At 48.1% G+C, this 18185-nt stretch overlaps 1 long non-coding RNA gene across 1 annotated transcript; it reads left to right on the plus strand.

Moving 5' to 3' along the window:
- Positions 1-1343: 1343 nt before the first annotated feature.
- LOC309332028 lies at positions 1344-15208 on the plus strand. Its single transcript, XR_014152042.1, has 2 exons — positions 1344-5046; positions 13527-15208. It is a non-coding gene; the product is annotated as an uncharacterized lncRNA (long non-coding RNA).
- The last annotated feature ends 2977 nt before the right edge of the window (positions 15209-18185 follow it).

Here is an 18185-nt window from a genome sequence, read left to right on the forward strand (position 1 = left end):
AGATTTGCCTATCCAAGTGTATGAAGATAGCCAATCGTGCATTGCATTAGCGGGCTCGGAAATAATGAAATCCGCATCAAAACATATTGCTATCCGTCATGCAAATGTTAGAGATTGTGTACAGAATGGGGTAATCAAACTGGAGTATTGTCAGTCACAAGATAATATTGCTGATTTGTTTACCAAGCCGGGGGCCACTAGGTGGCGCATCGGAAGATGGCTGACAATAACATCTCTCCGACCCACACAAGGTAATTTGGAGGCTATGATGGGGGTAATTAGCCTCCTTAACCCCCCCAGGATTATGGGGGGGACGGCCCTTGCCTGCTGTGCCCTATACCACCCCCAAATTTGTGGGGGTGGGGGCACTAGGCACAAAGCCCTCCTGTGGGATTTTCGGCACTCCTCGACGCCGTCCCCGATTCGCGCCGCTGGTTGCAATGATCTTTAAAAAGAAACAATTTGGATATGATTAATTGCACATACATCAAGGAAAAAGGGGAGTAAATACTGCTGACAAAAGAGATCTCTGATAACAAGACAACAATAAAATACGAGAAGAACGTCAAGATACGGTATGACAAATGACTGAGGGGGGAGGGGGGGAAAAACCTGCCTCTACCTTTTTATGTGATTTAACAAGAATCCCCTCCCCTAATGAGTCAGAAATTAAGGACTTAAGCTGTGGATTTAAGGCTGTGTGGAGATAAACTTTCGATCCAAAGCAATGTTTCAAGATGAAGCTGAAAAGCTAAGAGTTTTGGAGTGTCGCACTCAGGAAAAATACCGTCGCCATTTTGTGAGGCATTGTGGGAGCTCTTGGGTCTGGGAGGAGAAAGAGAGAAATAGAGTTGTTTACATATCGTGAATCAACTCCTCGGTGGGACTTAAGAGCGACAAATGCCAAAATTTACGATGGAAAAAGTGATGTTATCTACGAAGGAGATATATGGAAACCATCTGGACTTAGTGGAGGAACGGGAAATCCACACAGGATTATTACACTTGCTATCGGCTTAAGGAGACTAACAGAAGAGATTGTAAAGGAAAAAGAGAAATTATATGAACAAGATATGATGTGGCAACACCAAGATAAGACTGGATAGAATTATGAACTTTGTTTGGACTGATTGGGACTGATTGGGACATTAACGCAGTAATAAGAAGATGATCTGAATTCCCCTTTGGATCTTGAAGTATGGGTTCCCCCAACAAAATTTAAAAATTTGGCTTTGTAATTCGGAATTTATATGATGTGATTTAATTTGATGTGATTGGCCAGTTAATAAACATTATTTAAAAAAAAAAGAAAAAAAGATTTGTTTGCCAAGCCTTTGCCAGCAACATGTCATAATGAATTGATGACAAAACTGGGTTTATGTATAAAATGTATGTATGTATTGTTTCTGTTGGGGTTTTTCGTATTTAAGAAACAGAAGGGGTGTCACGGCTAAAATGGCCGCTGTTTCTTTAATGCGAATAAAGCTGGGTCAGCATGACTCAGCGGCCTGCACCAAGTTGTATATATAGAGTGAGAAATGTTAGTTTGGAGGCTGGTGTTTGGGTTGGTTGGTTAGTGCTGGTGTGTATAGTTATTCAGTCGTGTTTTGCACAAAGACTTTTAAGAATAAAACTCTGCAAGGATATTCTCGTGGACTCTTTTATGTAGACAAGGGTTCGAGGACCAGGCTGAAGAGACAAAGGGAGGTCAGAACCCTTTCCTTCTTTTTTTTTGCTTTTTACAAACACTGACACTGCTTATCTTCTGTATTTAGCCCAGACATTTCACGTCCTTAGCAGTTGGCCTCTGCAACACCCATTAGTAAATGGTGCCTAATGGTGCTCACCGGATCCCTCCCCTCAAATTAGTCAACATTCTGCATCTTCCCACCACAAAAGACAGGCAATCCTCTGTTTAGTCCTACTACCTCAGCCTGCCCAGGATCCTGCAGATCCCACCCACAACTATCTCTGCCTTATCACCCTAAAATGATTGCAAAATGCAAGTTTGGGTTTTATAACAAACTCAAATCATTCCCTCCCAAGTGCAAAACTAAAACTTGGGCTGGCTGTTAAAATTTGCCATATTGGAATACAGTAAGCAGGAGTTGGGGATGTAAGAAGCCATCATTTTCTTGTCCATCCCATATTCATCATGGATAGTGCTGTTTCTAGTCTGCTGCAGTTTGCCTTCTGCAAAGAACATTGTCTCACTGCCCACTAATTCCAAACATATTATGTCATTAAATAACCATTACATCACGCTACACCTTTCATTTCAATGGAAGGAAACATCAGGAACATGTGGGGGGGCACTGTATCATAAAAATACAGTGAACACCTATCATATTCGCCTACCAAATTCCTGTTCCAGGTTGAGGAAGAACACATAAGCTGACGTAATTTTGGGTACTGTTTCCAAATTCATCAGTATTCTCAGCCATTCCTAAAGGAGATGATGCCATGTAAGCAGGCTTTTATACCCTAATTAAACTCATGGGCAGGAGGAGGAGAGAAAGAGATACACACAGGTTGCCTATGCATCCCCATGCCCTTTCTGCCAGAACAATGCCCCTTCTGGGTACTCCTGATCCAACCTGGGCTGATCCAGGATTGCACCAACCTGATCCAGCCAAATTCTGGGTCGACTTATCAAAGTAAAATTAACCTTCAAATGAGACAGAGCCCTCATGTCCCAAGGAAGAAGGGGGGGAGGATGCTTTGCCGGAGGTTGGATGGTGTTAGACCTTCCCTGTCCTTTCTTGGGTCCCATAGTAGAGTTGAGTTGGCATTCATCTGTCTCAAGAAACAATGGAGGAGTGTACCTTTGAGGGTGAAGGCAAACAATAATAAACTAGGCCTAAGAGAACAACATAAAGGTAAAGGGACCCCTGACCATAGGTCCAGTCGTGGCTGACTCTGGGGTTGCGGTGCTCAGCTCGCTTTATTAGCTGAGGGAGCTGGTGTACAGCTTCTGGGTCAGCATGACTAAGCCGCTTCTGGCACGGAAACGCTGTTTACCTTCCCGCCGGAGCGGTGCCTATTTATCTACTTGCACTTTGACATGCTTTCGAACTTGCCCAAGCAAAGCAGCAACCATGCCTCAATGCAACTAAGCACTGGACACCCGTGTAGGTAAAATGCCCTGGTCAAATACCATTCCTCAACCACAACCACCAAAGCAAGCTCCAACAAGTTGTGAGGATATCTCCTAAGTAAAGATCTGAAACAAATCCCAAACAAACATAAGGGGATTATCCAAAAGGTAAGGAAAATTGCTAAGGAAGCCTGATGAGGAGGATACTAGACAGGTGGGGGGAGGGGGAGAGACCATATATTATGATTGGCTATGAATCTACAAGCACATTTTGTTCAGCAAAATTAAGACCATGCAATGCGAGAGGTCTGAATCTTCCAGTGAAACAAAAGGAATGGTTGAAATATAGAAATAGCACTGAAGAATTGCAAAGGAGCAACTGTTAAATTCACAATGCTATCATTAAAATCATGCCAGTAGTTCACTTTCCCATAAAGTCACAAAACAAACTCTGAGAAGTCCTCATAACGAAGAGTGATTAATTGTGAAGAATTATATGTGACTTATAGGGACACTTTGAAACCATCAGCAATAATGCAATGATTCAATGTGAGCTGTGTGAACCAACCACAAGATTCAGTTCAGACCCTGAATCAGCCCTTTAGAAAGCAGCCCACCTCCATCCAAGACACTTGTACACTGCCTGGTTCACTCCATTCACTACTGTGACATTTTAACATAACTATAACTTTCCCCCCTTGATAGTAGTGGATGAAATTTGCAGGCAGAATAAGCCTCCATTGCAAATTACAAGCTAATAGATTCAGAGACTTCTGCACAGGACACCCTTAAAGTTTATTGTATTTTTTTTCTTAAGGGAACCTCTATAACTTTTTGTTTTGTGGCAGAATTGAATCTGAGGGTAAGGGCTCACCCTTTCTGAGGCCATGTATCCTTCCAAATATCAGAATGATAGCTAAAGTGGTTTTCCTGCTAGGGTGGCCTTTACAGTTTTCAGGTTCACTTCATTTCCCCACCTCCATTATTTGGAAATTTAAAAATGTCTATAACAACTTTTCCCTTTTGACAGAAGTAGATGAAATATGCTCCTCTAGAATAGGTAAAGCTTTGTCAAATTACACTTTCTAGGTGAAATCAGGTTCAGCTGCTGCTATTTACATTTCAAAAATAATGCATGTTAAATGTTGGTAGAACAATCCTATGGTGGGCAGAAAGAGGAATCGGTGGCATAAACAGGCCTGCATCAGCCAGGGCAGGACTTGGGTACGCCAACTTTCAGGCTTACATATATTCCCACCCTTGGATCCTACAGGTACAAAGCCTCTCTCATCGCACTCTGAACATGCTTTTCATCCCACCCAGCAAAGTGCCAACAGATAAGGACAGATGGATATGGAAACTTCTGCTCTAGGACTGATGTATTTTGTATGTTTGGGGCATGTTGCGGGGAACATCTCCCAACACACCTCTTCCCCATGGATGACAGAGGAAGAAGTCCTACAGAAGTTTCCACAACCACAATGAAGGATGTGGGGGTGGGTGTCCTTCACCTCTGGTGGGCCTCCCTCTCCACTGCAGCAGATGAATCTATGGCCCTTTAGCTGTTGTTAGACTACAACTCCCATTGCTGTCTGCAAGCATTGTAAAAGGTTACGGAGTGTGGGAGTTGTAATCCAATAATTACTCCCCATAGCTTAGCCCTCAGGGAGGAAAGTCTGCAATGCCCTATGGCCTTAGGACACATTTGCAGCAGGGAACTTCCCAGAATCACCTTGTAGTAAGAGTGCTCTGAGTTAAAAGATGCACATGGCAAAATATAAGTGACCTCAAAGAATGAATGGGTTCTTTCTTTGATGCAACAGCAATAAGTCAGTCTCTAATAGCCTGGACAGTCTGTATGCAGAAGAGCTGATATTTCCTGATTTATTCGATTCTCAGAACGAAGGAAGGCCAAGCAAGTTCATTGTGTAGAGAGCCACATCATGAAGGTTCCTGTCCTTTTTTAAAATATATATATATATATTTTTAAGAGTTTAAAGATTACAAAAAGAAAAAAAAGAATTAAACATGACAATATAATAAAATACAAAAACAAAAACAAAAACACTACATGAAACATTGAATTAACAAAACAAAACAAAAACAATTAAAAACACTTCCAATATTTTCAATCTTAACTTTCATTCACTTGTTTCATTGACTTCCTCACGCCTCCCTTTTTGTATTCCACTTCAATTAACTGTTTCAGCAATTCCTTTCCATCTTCATCTATTTTCTGTCCTGTAATTAATCCTAACCTAATTTTTTCCCTTTAATACATTAACAATCTATCTGTACCTAGTTCCTTATAACATTTCGGCCAAAGCCATATGTCAGGGGCTCAGGAGCAGAGGCACAGGGAAGATGGGAGATGGAGAGTGAGGGCGAGGAATCAGAGGGCAGTGTAGGAGGAGACAGTGGTCCGAGGGATTCCATAAGCCTCTCCAGCGAATCGGAAGATTCACAGAAGGGAGCGCCAGTGGCCAGGGGTAGGGGGGTCCCAAGGGGAACGCCCCAGGAGCAAGGGGGGAGCAGGGACTCCCAGAGTAGTAGTTGGAGATCAGGACCAGCTTCCCCACCAGAGCAGAGTGGGGGGGAAGGGTCCCAGGCATCGGGACCAGTACTTCCCCCACCAGGGAGAGAAGACGAGGCAGAGCTGACCACGCCTTCCTCGGAGAGTCGTACAACGGAGGGGAGGTCAGATCCGGCCAGTGTCACGGAAGAGGGAAGCAGTGATAGAAGCAGTGTAACGGTTAGGAGAAAGGTCACTGGGTTGGCGCGAGAAGCAAGTTCAAATGTACAGGAGCGCGGGACAGCAGAGAGTGAGGATTGGGAACCGGGTCCTAAAGCACGCCGGAGGCAAGGGGAGGAGCTAAGCGACTCAGCGTCGGAAGAGTCCAGGAAGGGCAATGCCCCAGAGGGCAGGAGGACCCAGAGGAGGAGAGAGCAGCGCAGAAGGTGGAGCAGGGCTAGGATCTTAAACTGGTGCGGAAGGGGAAGTGATTCAGATAGGACTTCGCCGATCTAGAGTCTAGACGTAGGGTTGCACGCTCTGGCTTTAAAATGGAAACTATACTTCAATAAAGACTTTTGTACATAATATCAGCCTGGCGTTGGTTCTCTGTGAGCTGGGACCTAGAGGCAGCCCTGACAGTAAGTCCTATCACAAGAAAAACCTCGCAGCGTGAGTGGACGCAGCGGGGGGGCGAAGATTGGTGCTTCGCAAGCTCACGAAAGCAAGACAAGATGACTACCGAAGAACGCATAACAGCCCTGCAAAACGCAGTGACACAACTCAACGCGGAAATTCTTGCATCTAGGAAGAGGGAAGAGGAAGCAAGGATCTGCAAATCAGGTTGGAAACGTTGACTAAACAGGGGGCGCCGGGAACCAGACCATAGGGAATTGGGCTGGGAAAGAGAGGAGGCAGCCTCGTGTCTCATTTCGATGGGAATCTGCAGCCATATCCTAACTTCAGAGCAGACGTGGTTTACGCGCTAGAATTGCTGGAGAAGGATTTTAGAGATGAGCGGGAGAAAGTAGGCTTCATATTAACGCATCTTCACGGAGACGCTAAAGCGTGGCTGCGTAATCTGTGGCGAGATAAGGACCCAGCCCTCCAAAATGCGGATGCCTTTCTTAAGGCGATGGACGATTGTTTTCTATCAGCGATAGATGTAGATCTCGCCAGGAAAGAGATACATGCATTAAAACAAGGGAGGGCCACTGTGAGGCAATATCACACACGCTTTTTTGCATTGGTCAACGCGCTGGGATGGGAGAAAAATTCAGCTGCCGTCAGGGACCTTTTTTGGGAGGGGCTGAATGGGGCTGTGAAAGATGAAATCGCAAGGGGGGAGAGACCCCAAAGCACTCAAGAAGTGGTCCAGAGGGCGCTGACGATTGGGGTGCGTCTGGAACAACGTTCCTGGAGCAAAGACGAAGGAAGTTGGGGACGCACGCCAGCAAGAGCACCTCCTTTCTTTCCCAGGGACACAACGCGCGCTCAATCCACGCCTCCGCTGGGAGGGGGAGAGGAGCCGATGGAGATAGGTGGTGCCAAGGCTCAGTCAGCAGCCAGAGCCCTAACGCCGGGAGCAGTCAAAATGAAGCCTAGAGGGAACAGGAAGTGTTACATCTGCGACAGTGCTCAGCACATGGCGAAAGAGTGTCCCCAGAGGCTGCACAAGCACACTGCAGCCTCAGCGACGATTACAGAAGCAGTTCAGCAAAATGTACCACAGCAGGGAAACGACGGAGTCTGGCTGGAATCATAGGCACTGGGGCCCAGCCAGACGAGTCAGTGAAGCAGTCCCCAGGGATCTTACAGCCCACAGACCCCCTCCCACCCAAACCAGTGGTGCAGCTCACCGCAGCGCTCCAGCTTCCCAATGGGCTCACCATGGAAATCCCCATTACCATTGACTCTGGCAGCAATGCAGACTTTATAGGAGTGGATTTCATCAAGCAACATGGCATAGCGCTCCTGCCTGCCACGATGCCCCTGAAAGTAGTGACAGTCGACGGCAGAGAGCTACTGGGGGGACAAGTGCTACAGCAAACGCCGCCAATGGTGATGCGAATTGGAAACCACCGCGAAGTCATCAGCTTCAATGTTACACACCTGTCAGACACACCCATAGTGTTGGGCATGAGTTGGCTGGACCGGCACAGTCCGGCATTAGCATGGTACCAGCGCCAATTGACTTTCAGCTCCTCCTACTGCGTAGCAAACTGCATACTGCCCACCCAGGAAGATGAGGGGCCGGAAGATGGGCCACAGTTACACTTGGGCATGCTGCAAGCGGTACCCGACAAGTACAGAGACTTTTTGGAGGTTTTTTGCGAGAAGGAGGCGGACAAGCTACCCCCCCACAGACCATACAACTGCAAGATTGACCTCCTGCCGGGGGCGACGCTGCCGACGGGAAAACTGTATTCCATGTCTGAAGATGAACTGCAGGAACTCAGGGAGTTCATAGACCTCAACTTGAAGCGGGGATTCATCCGGGAGTCCAAAGCAGTGGGGGGCAGCCCCGTGTTTTTTGTGAAGAAAAAAGACACGCCCCAAAAGAGGCTTGTAGTTGATTTCAGAATTTTGAATTCGAAAACCAAGCCCACAGCCTTCCCCATGCCCAAGATCGATGACCTCCTGGCGACGGTGAGGAACGGTCGCATCTTTACCAAGTTGGATCTACGCGGAGCGTACAATCTCATACGCGTGCGGGAGGGCGACGAGTGGAAGACGGCCATGTTTACGCCGCTAGGCACCTATGAATATAGAGTTATGCCTTTTGGATTACAAAATGGCTCCCACTGTTTGCAAGCCTTCATGCATCACGTCTTAGCGGGTCTCCTCTAGAAGAAGTGCGTCTGCTTCCTGGACGACATCCTGATCTTCTCGGAGTCGCAGGAGGCCCACGAGAGAGATGTCAAGGAAGTCCTGCAGAGGCTGAGAGAGCACAGGCTTTATGCCAAGCTAGAGAAGTGCCAGTTCGACGTGACGGAGGTGGATTTCCTGGGCTACAAGCTGTCCGACAAGGGACTCGCCATGGACAGCGCAAGGTCCGCTCGGTGCTGGACTGGAAGAGCCCGCGCAATGGAAGGAGGTCCAGAAGTTTGTCGGCTTTGCCAACTTTTATCGCAAGTTTATCAAGGGTTTCGCTATGCAGACGGCGGCCATCACCGACACCCTCAGCTCCAAGAAGAAGAAGTTCATCTGGACGGAGCAGGCGGAGCAGTCCTTTCAAAAGCTCAAGCGTCTCTTCGCGTCCGAAGAACAACTACTACATGTGAACCCCAGCAAACCCATGAGGGTTGAGACGGACGCCTCAGACAGAGCCGTGGGGGCGGTCCTGTTGCAGCGAGACCACCAAGGGGACTGGAGGCCGTGCGCTTTCTACTCCAGGAAGCTCAGCAAGTCGGAGCAGAACTACACCATCTGGGACAGAGAGTTGCTGGCCGTTCATGCAGCATTCAAGGCGTGGCGGCACTTCCTCATCGGAGACAAACACACAGTGCAGGTCCGCACGGACCATAAGAACTTGGAGTACTGGCGCACGGCAAGGTTCCTAAACCAGAGACACATCCGCTGGGCGGAGTTCTTTGCAGATTTCGACTTCAGGATAGAATACATCCCAGGAGACAGCAACATCATGGCGGATGCGCTGTCCAGGAAGCCGCAGTATCTCGAGGCAGAGGCACCGGCGGCAGCCAAGCACATTTTTGCACCGGAAGCGTGGGCATGCGCCTCAGCCACGGTGGACCTGGACGCAGTACGTCGCGCGCTGCAGACAGACTCCTTTGCACGATCCAAGATGGAGGAGGTGCGAAGCGGCAAGTCGAAGGACGACGAGTTTCAGATACACGACGGACTGCTCATCCGCAAAGGGGCCCTCTGTTGGAATTCAGGCTCGGTCAGAGGTATGTGCCTATCTATCCAGGCACCGGCTGAATTCCTTTGACCTCCCTCCGGCGACTCCCGGCAGGAAAAACAACACGAGGTCCGTTCCGGCAATTTTCCTCAGGCTGTGAGAAAAACACACCAACTGCTTCTCCTCCTTCTCCTCCTCCCTGCATATCCCCAGGGAGGGGAATGAGACTCAGACAGAAATGTAACTACATGCTTTATTCCTGTCTATAGCAGTCATACAGTAAAAGATGTCTGCTCTCTTCAACAAAACAGAGAAAACTCCAAACTCCACCCATGTACATCCTGTACAGGTCATATGACACACACTGAGCTCATATCCTGTGCTCAATAAGGATGGACTGCCCCTTTGTTTCCATGGCAGCAGTCACACACATCCTGTCTGGCCTTACAGCCACTAGCAGCTGTCTGAGCTGTTAGAGCCTTTGCTTGCTGCAGCATTGCTGCTTTAGAATAACACCCTCTACGTGCCGGGAGACGACCTCCGCGCGAAGGTACTGCAGCAGTTACACGACGCATCCAGCGCTGGGCACTTCGGCAAAGAGAAGACGGTGGAACTAGTAGCCAGAGACTTTTGGTGGCCCAAGATGAGGGGGGAAGTCGCGGATTACGTCACGAGGTGCGACACATGCCAAAGGGCCAAACCAGTACACAAGCCGCCGGCGGGATTGCTGGAACCGCTACAGATGCCCCTCGAGCCGTGGGAGAAAGTGGCCCTGGACTTTGTCACAGATCTGCCCAGCTCGCGAGGCAAGACAGCGGTACTCGTGGTAGTAGACTTGTTCACCAAGATGGCCCACTTCATTCCTTGCGCGAAAGTGGCCACAGCGGAACAGACAGCCAAGATGTTCATAGACCACGTGTTCAAGGTGCACGGCCTACCACGGTCTATCCTGTCCGACCGGGGGCGCCAGTTCATCTCGAGTTTCTGGCAGAAGCTGATGGGCATCCTGAACGTCAAGGTCAACCTATCGTCGGCGAGACACCCGCAGACCAACGGAAAGCGGAGAGGGTCAGCGCCATCATGCAGCAGTACCTGAGATGCTATGCGAACCAGCAGCCCTCGACCTGGGTGGACTACCTACCGCTGGCCGAGTTTGCCTACAACAACACGAAACACGTGTCCACGGGGGTGACACCGTTTTTCGCCAACAATGGGCGGCATCCCAGGACCTTCCCGGGTTTAGAGAAAGTGGGGGAGGGGGAACCGCAGGGAGCTGAGAACTTGGCAGCGGAGTTACAGGAGGTCCACGAACAGCTCCGAAGGCAGTTGGAGCTAGCTAAACACGCTTACAAAATGCAGGCAGACCAACACAGGAGAGTTGGGGAGGACATCTGGGTGGGGGACTGGGTCTGGTTAGCAGCCCAGGCAGTGCCGGCCAGATCGTTAGCTAAAAAGAAGCTCGGACACAAGCAGCTAGGCCCTTACCAAGTCGAGGCACAGATCAACCCAGTGGCCTTCCGGCTGACACTCCCGGAGGGATCCAGAATGCATCCGGTCTTTCATAGATCGGTGCTCACGCCCTACAAGGCACCTCACAGGTTCCAGGCACCAGGGACTGCCCCCAGCCCGCTCAGAGACGCACCCACACGGGGGGGCCGCCGAGGGCGGACCCGATCAACGAGGCCACAGAGATTTTAGACTCGAGATGGGGGGAGGAAGGGATTGAATATCTCCTCGCCAGGGAAGACACCCCAGCCAGCGCCAACAGGTGGGTACCGGACTATGCAGTGGAGGAGCAATGGCTCAAGGACGAATTCCATGCACTTTTCCCGCACAGACCCATGCCGGCAGATTATTTCGACGAATATCTTTTCACACCCACACTCTCCACCAGCACGTTCCAGGGTTTCTCTTCAGCTGAAGAGGCGTTACCGGAGACCAGCTCCCCAGAGGGGTCCCTCTCAGGGTTTGGCACAGGAGGATCTTATTGGTGGGAGGATCAGCCTGAGGTGGGCTGGCGCAGAGATCTGCTGAGAGGACCATGGCACGCAGTGTCACCCCAAGCGACAGGGGAAGAGGGGGTCACGGGCGAGTTGGGGGTAGATCCAGGTTTCGAGCACACCTCCCAAGAGATGGAAGCAGAGGAGATCGCCGATGACGAGACAATGGAGGACTTCCCGGACTTATCCGGCTGGCGACACGCCACGGGGGAAGAACTGTACCCCGCACTCACCCCCACGACATTGGAGCACCCAGAACCCACTCCGGGAGAAGGGGAGGGGGAAGGGGGGGCTTCGAGGGGGGATGGATGTCAGGGGCTCAGGAGCAGAGGCACAGGGAAGATGGGAGATGGAGAGTGAGGGCGAGGAATCAGAGGGCAGTGTAGGAGGAGACAGTGGTCCGAGGGATTCCATAAGCCTCTCCAGCGAATCGGAAGATTCACAGAAGGGAGCGCCAGTGGCCAGGGGTAGGGGGGTCCCAAGGGGAACGCCCCAGGAGCAAGGGGGGAGCAGGGACTCCCAGAGTAGTAGTTGGAGATCAGGACCAGCTTCCCCACCAGAGCAGAGTGGGGGGGAAGGGTCCCAGGCATCGGGACCAGTACTTCCCCCACCAGGGAGAGAAGACGAGGCAGAGCTGACCACGCCTTCCTCGGAGAGTCGTACAACGGAGGGGAGGTCAGATCCGGCCAGTGTCACGGAAGAGGGAAGCAGTGATAGAAGCAGTGTAACGGTTAGGAGAAAGGTCACTGGGTTGGCGCGAGAAGCAAGTTCAAATGTACAGGAGCGCGGGACAGCAGAGAGTGAGGATTGGGAACCGGGTCCTAAAGCACGCCGGAGGCAAGGGGAGGAGCTAAGCGACTCAGCGTCGGAAGAGTCCAGGAAGGGCAATGCCCCAGAGGGCAGGAGGACCCAGAGGAGGAGAGAGCAGCGCAGAAGGTGGAGCAGGGCTAGGATCTTAAACTGGTGCGGAAGGGGAAGTGATTCAGATAGGACTTCGCCGATCTAGAGTCTAGACGTAGGGTTGCACGCTCTGGCTTTAAAATGGAAACTACAATAAAGACTTTTGTACATAATATCAGCCTGGCGTTGGTTCTCTGTGAGCTGGGACCTAGAGGCAGCCCTGACACCATATAACTTCATTCCACCATTTTTCTAAAGCTCATTAATTTTACAATATTTCTGTAAATAATCTTTAATTTTTTTCCAATCTTCTTCCACCAACTCTTCTCCCTGGTCTTGGATTCTGCCAGTCATTTCCGCCAATTCCATGTAGTCCATCAACTTCATCTGCCATGCTTCCCGGGTGGGTAAATCTTGTGTCTTCCAATACTTTGCGATGAGTATTCTTGCTGCTGCTGTTGCATACATAAAGAAAGTTCTGTCCTTCTTTGGTACCAATTAGCCGACCATGCCCAGGAGAAAGGCCTCTGGTTTCTTCAGAAAGGTATATTTAAATACCTTTTTCATTTCATTATAAATCATCTCCCAGAATGTCTTAATCCTTGGGCATGTCAACCAAAGGTGAAAGAATGTACCTTCAGTCTCATTACATTTCCAACATTTATTTTCGGGCAAATGGTAAATTTTCGCAATCTTGACTGGTGTCATGTACCACCTGTAAATCTTTGATATAGATATAGAAATATAGATATAGAATATAGAATGTACCACCTGTAAATCATTTTCATTAAATTCTCTCTTAGGGCATTACATGCCGTAAATTTCATACCTGTGGTCCATAACTGTTCCCAGTCAGCCATCATAATGTTATGTCCAACATCTTGTGCCCATTTAATCATAGCAGATTTCACCGTTTCATCCTGAGTGTTCCATTTCAACATCAAGTTATACATTCTTTACAAATTCTTAATTTTGGGATTTAACAATTCTGTTTCCAATTTTGATTTTTCCACCTGGAAGCCAACTTTTTTATCCAAGTTATATGCCTCCATTATTTGGTAGTAGTGAAGCCAATCTCGCACTTTGTTTTTTAATTTTTCAAAGCTCTGCAGTTTTACCCTGTCTCCATCTTGTTCCAAAATTTCCCACATGAAGGTTCCTGTCCTTTGCCTGCTTACAATGCTGGAGTGGTTATAAAATTTCTAGTTTCTCCCCAATGGCAATTTGGGCCCTCCTCCAAAGACAGCTACTCTAAAGAAAGCACAAACAAAAATTACTCAATTTTACATGAATAAGGAAAATGAGGCGGCGGCTAAGAAACAGGAGCCAGATACTATTATTGACCTTATAGGGCCTCTCAGCAGCTATGGTGAAGAGCAGAACGATCAGAAAGAGGTTTTGGGCCCAGCCAGCTCAACTCCTGAGTCATCTCTTGCATTGAGCACAAGTAACTCAAGTAACTCAAGGACTAATCCAGGCTAAACAAGTGGAGGAACTAATGTTAAAGCAAATTTCATCAGGAGCAAGTATAAAAGAGTCCTACTTCCAACTTTCTGAAACAAATGAGGAGGGATTATCAGTCACTGGGTGGCTTGTACTACTAACATTGAACACTGAACACATAAAATCATTTTTGGCTGACTATAATAAAATTCTTACCATCTTGATAGGTACTTGTAGCAATACAAAAAACCAACAGGCTACTATTCTAAGCACCTATGCACCAACACTAGATGCCGATGAAGACATTAAAGAATTTTTTTACTCTCAGTTGGATACCATCCTATCAGAGACATCTGAGGATAAAATTACCCTCCTGGGTGATTTTAATGCAAGAGTTGAATGAGATTTCGATTGTGACCTGCAACTATTGGGAAAGAAGGAACTGGCAACAGCAACCAGAACAGAATCTTACTTTTTACTATATGTGCAGCGCACAACTTTGTTATTACCAACACACACTTTCAACAAAAAAATTTAAAACATCATGGAGGCATCCTCAGTCAAACCACTGGCACCTCTTAGACTATGTCCGAGCAGAAGATAGCTGTGATGTACTCCTTACAAGTGACAATGACTGCTGGACAGATCACCAATTAATACGCTCCACGATGGCTATCAAGATTATACCTCAACACAGGCTTCAAGACACAAAATGAACACTCAATATCCTATTAAGCGGGGACTGCTACCAAATGACTCTTAAGTTCCCTGATAACATCAAGGAACACTGGACCAAGCTAAAAACATCCATTATTACAGCCTGTGAACAAACTATTGGATACCAAACCAAGAAACACCAGGACTAGTTTTATGAGAAAGACAGTGAGATTGAATGCATCATTGACAAGAAAAGGAAGGCCTTTCAGATATCACAAAGATTGAAATAATAATAATAATAATAATAATAATAATAATAATAATAATAATAATAATTTATTTATACACCGCCCATCTGGCTAGGTTTCCCCAGCCACTCTGTGTGGCTTCCAACAAAAGATTAAAATAAAATAATAACTGCACCACTAAGAAAAAAACCTATGCCAACACCAAGGCTGAGGTTCAAAGAAGAACCAAAGAACAAAAGAACACCTGGTGGATAAAAAAAGCTCAAGAGACCAGCACTTAGCTGGCACTCAGGATGCACAGAGTTTCTTTAAAGCCACAAGAACCATCTATGGGCCAATAAATCATGGCATATGCCCCCTACGCTCAACAGATGGTACCACACTTCTAAAAGATAAAAAAGCTATTGCATTGCGCTGGAAGAAACATTACCAGCATCTCCTTAAGCACAACTCCCCAGTAGCTGCTGAGATCGTCTCACACATCCCGCATCTCACACAAATTAGAGATGAGCTTGCAGTGTCTCCAAATCTTGGAGAGTTGTGTACAGCTATTAACCAAATGAAAAACAACAAAGCCAGCGAACCTGATGGGATACCTGTTGAAGTCTTCAAAGTGGGTGGAATTGAACTTACACAACAACTTCACAAGCTCATTGAGAACATATGGGAGATTGAGGAGATCCCAGCAGACTTTAGGGATGCCAAAATTATCATGATCATGAAAAAGGTGACAGAACGGATTGCAGAAACTATTGAGGCATCTCTTTATTAGCTGCGGCTGGCAAAATTCTTGCAAGGATCTTAGCAAACTGTCTCTTAACAATATCCGAGGTGACCCTTCCTGAATCCCAAAATGGTTTTTGGCCTTCTAGGGGAACAGTGGTCAAGATTTTTACCTCTTGACAGCTTCAAGAAAAATGCAGAGAGCAAAACAACCCCTGTATATGGCATTTATTGACCTGACTAAAGCCTTCAACACTGTAAATTGCAATACCCTATGGACTGTCCTTGTGAAAATTGGCTGCCCAGATAAATTTGTGAACATCATTTGGCACCTTCATGATAATATGACAGCAACAACTGCAGATAGCAATGGCTTTCAAAGTGAACCATTCACAGCGGGATCAGAAGTTAAACAGGGTTGTGTTATCGCTTCAACTCTATTCATTATTTTCATTGCCATGATCCTATATTTTGTCAAAGGGAAACTCCCCACCGGGGTAGAAATGATATACATGATATACAGTGGTACCTCGGTTTTCAAACAGCTTAGTATACAAACTACTTGGAACCCGAATGCTTCAAACCCAGAAGTGAGTGTCCCGGTTTTCGAACTTTTTTTGGAATCCAAAGGTACTCTGTTCGGAGGGTGCACTTACGTTTTGAGTGCCACACTTCCGTTGCCTGCTCACTTGCCACCAGACCTGGGCTTCCCTTACTCAGCACCGGCTGTGCCAGCCACTGGCGACACCCGGAAGCGGAGAAGGGGGGCGTGGATGCTGCAGCCACAGCAGCGGCAGAGGGAACCAGCAGCAACATCCTTTGCCTGCACGGCACGGCCTTCCCTCGCTCAGTGATGGCTGCAGCAGGACATCTGGAAGTGGAGAAGCACTGTTCTGCAGTGGCAGGCGCCAAGCGAGGGAAGGCTGTGCACAGCAGCAACCACACCCTTCTTCAGTACTGGGTGACACCTGCAGCCACTGCTCTGGGCCCCAGAGCAATGGCAAACAGCTCGCCCCCAGAAGTGACTGCCATGGCATCCCCTCACAGGGCACAAGACGGCGTGGGCAGGATGCTGGTGTTCATCGCTGCAGTAAGAGTTCTTCAGTGAGGAGAACACACTCAAGTGGAGGGCGCTGCTTGTGCTCTGAAGAAGGTGAGGAAGGGGCGCTGGATGTTTGTGGGGAAGAGATCCAGAAAGGCTGGCCTGGGGGGTGGGGAGAGAAGCCAACTGGCTCCTCAGAGAGAGAACTTTTGCCTTCCTTTCCTCCCCCCCCCCACTTGAACTCCCCCTTCACACACCCCGCACGCTTGTCCCTCCAATGGCAATGGGTAGATCACTGCCAGTTTTTTATACTGGGTAGTAGATTGCAGTCAAGAAGATCAAATCTCTCCATTCTTAAGGAAATCAGCCCTGAGTGCTCACTGGAAGGACAGATCGTGAAGCTGAGGCTCCAATACTTTGGCCACCTCATGAGAAGAGAAGACTCCCTGGAAAAGACCCTGATGTTGGGAAAGATGGAGGGCACAAAGAGAAGGGGACGACAGAGGACAAGATGGTTGGATAGTGTTCTCGAAGATACCAGCATGACTTTGACCAAACTGCGGGAGGCAGTGGAAGACAGGAGTGCCTGGCGTGCTCTGGTCCATGGGGTCACGAAGAGTCGGACACGACTAAACGACTAAACAACAACAACAGATTGCACCCTGGTCTATTGCTTTCATTTTATGGATCAATGGTCTCGATAGATAGTAAAATTCATGTCAAATTGCTGTTTTAGGGGTTGTTTTTAAAAGTCTGGAACGGATTGATCCACTTTGCATGACTTTCTATGGGAAAGCACGCCTTGGTTTTGGAACGCTTTGGTTTTGGAACGGACTTCCTGAACAGATTAAGTTGGAGAACCAAGGTACCACTGATTCAAACAGATGGAAAGCTCTTTAATTTGAGTAGGCCGGACTTCCGGTCGGCGCCAGCGCTTAATGGCCGCTCTCTCCCTGAGCTCCGGAGAGAGGGCTGCTTCACGAGTTCGGGTCTGGCCGCTACGGCGAAGTGGGGACCCCTAAAATCACAGGCGCGGAAGCCTGTGAACAAGGAGACTCGGCGGGCACCATTTGCGCCCCCCCCTTACTGCAAAAGAGCCTTTTTAAAGGCTCCGGAGGAGCATCGGGGGATCGTGCGGTGCTGAGAGTCGCTACCCAGCCCGTGGAGTGAAGCCGCGTCGCCATCAGCGGAGAGCGCCGATTCCTTCCTGAAATTTGGACTGAGATTGAATACCCGTAAGTAGGATTGGAAAACTTATCGGGACTTTAAAATAACTGAAATTTGGCTGAAAGTGGGGACGGTAAATAAAGGAAGTCTGCCTCCCCTGGACTGCATGAACTCTTAAAGCAACGGCATGAGAAGCTGCAATTGAAAGAAAAGTAATCTTGAATTGTTTGAACTGTTTAACCTAGACATTGAACCTGAACTACCCCCCCAGCAAGCAGGAGCAGGGGGGGATGAAAGAGAATTAATCTTAACCTGCATGAGAGGAAAACTAAGTGAAAACTCCTGCTGTCTCTGATTTTGGGAACGGACTGCTTGGGTGAAGCACTTTGACAGGGGACTGTCAGACAAGAACTGCTACAAAGCGGTGACTTTATTGGATACAGTTTTCTTGGACTTTATAGAAATAACATTGTTGCAACTTAAAGACTGAAAGACTGTTGTTAAAAATTTCTCCCCTCTGAGGGCTTTGGGTTT

The sequence above is a fragment of the Podarcis erhardii genome (assembly GCF_964252035.2).
Source record: "Podarcis erhardii genome assembly, chromosome: 17".
NCBI classification, from domain to species: Eukaryota; Metazoa; Chordata; class Lepidosauria; order Squamata; family Lacertidae; genus Podarcis; species Podarcis erhardii.